This window comes from Lygodium microphyllum, chromosome 12 (assembly GCF_053477565.2).
Source record: "Lygodium microphyllum isolate KBCC chromosome 12, Lygodium_microphyllum_v1.1.10, whole genome shotgun sequence".
In the NCBI taxonomy this organism is placed as follows: Eukaryota; Viridiplantae; Streptophyta; class Polypodiopsida; order Schizaeales; family Lygodiaceae; genus Lygodium; species Lygodium microphyllum.
Genome location: NC_141146.1, coordinates 144,300,977 through 144,305,457, shown reverse-complemented (window position 1 = coordinate 144,305,457; position 4,481 = coordinate 144,300,977). Strand labels below are relative to the sequence as shown.

The 4,481-nt window shown below is 44.5% G+C and overlaps 1 pseudogene across 1 annotated transcript; it reads right to left on the bottom strand.

Moving 5' to 3' along the window:
* Positions 1 to 1,735: 1,735 nt before the first annotated feature.
* LOC148028389 (uncharacterized) lies at positions 1,736 to 3,863 on the bottom strand (annotated as a pseudogene). The gene is made up of 5 exons (XR_015692580.1): positions 2,916 to 3,863; positions 2,655 to 2,825; positions 2,424 to 2,513; positions 2,149 to 2,329; positions 1,736 to 2,052 (listed from the first exon to the last, which is right to left on the bottom strand). The product of XR_015692580.1 is annotated as an uncharacterized LOC148028389 (transcript).
* Between the last annotated feature and the right edge of the window lie 618 nt (positions 3,864 to 4,481).

Below are 4,481 nucleotides of genomic sequence, written 5' to 3'. Positions count from 1 at the left end.
AGTGCTCGTTAAGATGTTCCTGTTCTTCCCAAGATAAGGGGAAGGACAAGTAATCTCCAAGTTTCTCTTTGGGGATTGTGCCCATGTCCGCAAGGACGTAGACACGTGCGACCACTTTGAGCTTAGCATCCAACTCAGTTAAGCATTCTGTGACACTTCTATGTTCAACGAGGGCTTGCTTGGTTGCTATCTCATGCAAAGTTCTAAGAGTTTCCTTAGGCTTTAGCATGGCTGGGGGCTTAGGCCTAGATGAGCAAGATTGGTCAACGCTAGGATTTCTTATGCTCTTGGGGTTCTCATGTTTCTCCTGAGGTTTTGCTGCTATTTCGTCACGGTTCTTCTCGGATGTGACCGGTATAGATTTGTCACCCTGTTGTGACGACATTGTATCCACTCTTGATTGGTCAATGCGAGTTCCGTTGTCGGTGGATTGAGTGTTGCAAGCAACCATTGATGGTAACAACTACTTTGATTTTTTAGAACACACGGGTATGTCTGAGGGTTCACCACTATTAGGAGAGGCATTAACGGGTTCATTGATGGATGGACTCAATGCTTTATTCCCCAGTTCTCCATCGCTCTTGGTCTCAATGCTCTTGGGGTCCACAACCACCTGTGATTGTTGTTGTCTTCGTGGTTTTCTCCTCTGTTTCCTGGCCCGTGAAGGTGCATCTCTCGTCGACTCAGGATTCTGGATTAGGACAACTGGTGATGTGCTTGGTTGGGCCTCAGCATTTCCCTTCTCTAGTGTGTCCTCATGGGACACAGCTGTGGCCTACTGAATAGCAATGTCCGGTTGTGAGGATACAACTGCCTCCCTTTTCGGAGAGTCTAGCCCTTCAACCGACTCCCTTGTGTTTAACCCCTCCAGCCTAGGCTTTAGGCACTTGAAAGTGCTGGAGTTGTCGAGGAAGTTGGTTGCCACACCTCCTCCACAGGCAAACTATTAAGGACACGTTCCACAAGGGGCATTGTCATGGCCAAGGGCTGTGACTGCTGTGATCCCTGATTGGAAGTAGTAGCAGCTAGTTTAGTGGACTGGCTACCCTTGGTGGATTGCGGTGTCAAGTCCCTAAGGCAATCAGAAGTGGTCGTGTCTTTTGTTTTCATTTGAACATTCACCTGTGTAGATCGATCATGAGTTGATCTAGTCACCTTAAGTTGCATAGGCATATCCTTGGGCCGAGAGCTACAGATGGTGTCATGTCCCACCTCTTGGAAATTTGGAAGCTTAGATGGAGATGGAGATTGGGATTGAGCAGCCGCCCTTGATGACTGCTGTTGTACTTCCTGTGTCCGTTTGGAAGAAGAGAATGTAGGAGATCTAGGACTCTTAGGTGGGCTTGGCATTGGTTGAATGATTTGCTCGAGGCTATTAGACGATTGTGCCATTTGTTTTGTTGAGCAATTAGCCTTGCCTTGAGCAATGTTATGCCTATGATGCTTGTTCTCCCCTTGGGAAATCAAAGGCTCTTTGCGCACTAATGATTTTTGTGCATGCTTAATGGCTACATATGACATCTGTCTATTTAGCATGCTAGGCTGAGGCTCTTTCTTTCGAACAATCATGTCTGGTTTGTTGCCTCGAGACCTAGAGTTTCTCTTAGAAACAAGAAGTGAAGGAACGTAGTGGCAAATTTGATCCTCTGATTTTGAAATCAAAAGGGCATTTACAATGGATGTTCGTTCTCCAATAACACTAATTATGTGTTAAAAAATATAAATGTACATGGGTTGTTGCATTTTTACAAATAGCATGTTACAAAGCAGTACATTGTTGGAAGAAGAAATCCAACAAATTCATTCATAAGGAAAAAACTATGTATCATTGAACCCATACACCTGGGCTTCAGGATGGAGCCATGGCTCTTCTCCCAAGTGTGGAGCCCATCTAAGCGGCTCAAGGGGACCTATCCCCCCTCGTGGATTTGGAAGGATGAAGTCCACCGGGCCGTCCGGAGGCATTCCTTCCGCAATCTCGATCAACTTCGCTATCGTTTCCTCCCTGAACGTTTGGACGTCTAGGTCCACATAACGAGACATTGATGGAAACTGCCATCACAATTCATGAAGGCATAAGATCAACATGACAATATACAAGAAGATAAACAAGAGTACGCATGCATATGGGAGCTGAAAAATGCTTACATCCTCTGAAGGGAGCTGAAAAATGCTCTGTAGGAGCAATAATGCATTGAGGGCAACCCTCCACCCACAGCTATGACCATCATCCTGTTTGGGCTCACTAACCCTTCGGATGGTCATTCACTCCAGGGTATCGGTGTCCATACTGAGGCTCTCATACGCGGCCATTAGTTTACGAATGCTACTGCAAACAAATGGAAATAAAGACCAATCAATATCCTAATCAATCTGGACTTCTAATTTAAACAATAATATGTGACAATATGATTTGAACTCACATCAAAACATTTCCATGGACACCAGACGTCGAATTTGCAAGGTATACAACATTCTCTTGCGCGTCCACAAGAATAAGACTCCAATGGGAACTGCATCACATCCGAAATGATTCATATTAGATTCAAGAAACGCATTGTGGTTAACTGTGAAGCGAGAGCACGTGCCAAAGGAAGCACTATATAACTTGTGTGTGGTAATTCGTATAAACATCATGCAAGAGACAAACTCCCTTTTCGTGATATGCCAAAAAAATAACTCGAGCATCATCCAGCTGGACCTCCCGAAACCAGTTCAGCACATCAAGTTAGGGAATTGACTTCACTACCAGAAATGTTGAAACTAGCGAGTCAATCTAGTACATTCGATGATGTACATCCTCGGGCAATTGCAATATAACAAAACTTCACAAGAAAACATATCAAGAGTTAGGGTTTATTAACTTTGAAGAGCAAAGAATGAAAATTTGTGGGAGGATAGAGAAAAGAGTATACCTTAAGACACATATGAGCACTTTGTCGCTCACTTCTGTTCTAGGGTCAAACAAAATGTTTATTTCCTCGGCATGAATTGGGAAATAACATCTTTGTCTTCTAATATAATACGGTACATAGAACTCCGGCAGCAAAAATTGGAGTGCCTCCCTATTCATTGCATGGAGTGCGCGAACATTCTCTCTTTTGCTTTGCAATGCAAGCATTGCCACATTATGCTCCCTGTTAGCGGCTGCCCGAATATTCGCCTGGGTCTCATGCTCATGCTCTGGAGCACCCTTCGTCACCTCTTGAATTCTAACTTTTTGAACTGGCCGGACGTCCAATATCTGCACCATTCGTGCATTCATAAATGGTACTGGCCTAAGTAGCTTATCGTATCTGAAGCGAAGGGCTGCGAGGCTGAAAAAGTCTTTATTCATGACAGTGACCCTGTGTGCATGGGCCGCAAGAACGTAACTGTCCAAAAAGAATTCGATCATCCAGTCCTCTGTGGCCTCCTGCAAGCAAAACAAGGCCGACTCCTTCCACTTGAACAAAATTCCATTTCTCTTTGCAATCCTCCTGACAAGCCTCTGGAATGGTAACCTTGGAATAGCTATAGTTGGCTGCTTCATGAATTGTTTTATTTCTCGCAGGACCGAAGAGTGCTCTGCGAAATGCCTTTCTCTAGGCTGCACTTTGGACAATCGGGAAGGACTGCTTGGTTTCCTCGATCTTGAGGCCTTTAGACTCACCATCCTCTTCCCACTAGACGAGGGACCTGCATTGTCCTTCGGTCTCGCAGTACTATGCCTTACATGAGCCATTTGAAAACGCAAACAGAAGCAAAAAACTTAGCAATTCAGTAGAACACTATTAACAATTCACCATAACGCGAGAGAGGGTGGCCAAGAAAGCATTATGCAGTTTCTCACGTTATGTTGAATCCATTCACCATAACGTGCGATGAAGGGCCACTGAAAGCACAATCATCCTCCTCGCATTATAGTGAATCGATTGACACCAATGCGAGGTGGCTATCAAGAATCCTCCAACCTTTGCTCTTGCATTATAGTGAATTGATTCACCATAACGTGGGACCAAGGGGTAGTCAAACCAAAGCAATCCTCCTCGCGTTGTAGTGAATCGTTTCACAACAACGGGAGGAGGATTATCGTGAATATCTTACCATTTCATCTTGCATTCTGGTGTCTTGATTCACCATAACACATGGAGTCGTATTGAGATTCTAATGGACCGTCGTCTGCTTTCAGGTGAATTGAATCACGATGATGCAAGATTTAATGGCAGAGGGCAAATAGTCACTGAAAACACAAAACATTCAAGGACTATAGAAAACATTCACCACAACGCGAGATGAAGGGCCACTGAAAGCACAATCATCCTCCTTGCATTATGGCGAATCAATTGACACCAATGCGAGGTGGCTATCGTGAATCCTCTGACCTTTGCTCTTGCATTATAGTGAATTGATTCACCATAACGCGGGGCCAAGGGGTAGTCAAACCAAAACAATCCTCCTCGCGTTGTAGTGAATCATTTCACAAAAATTGGAGGAGGATT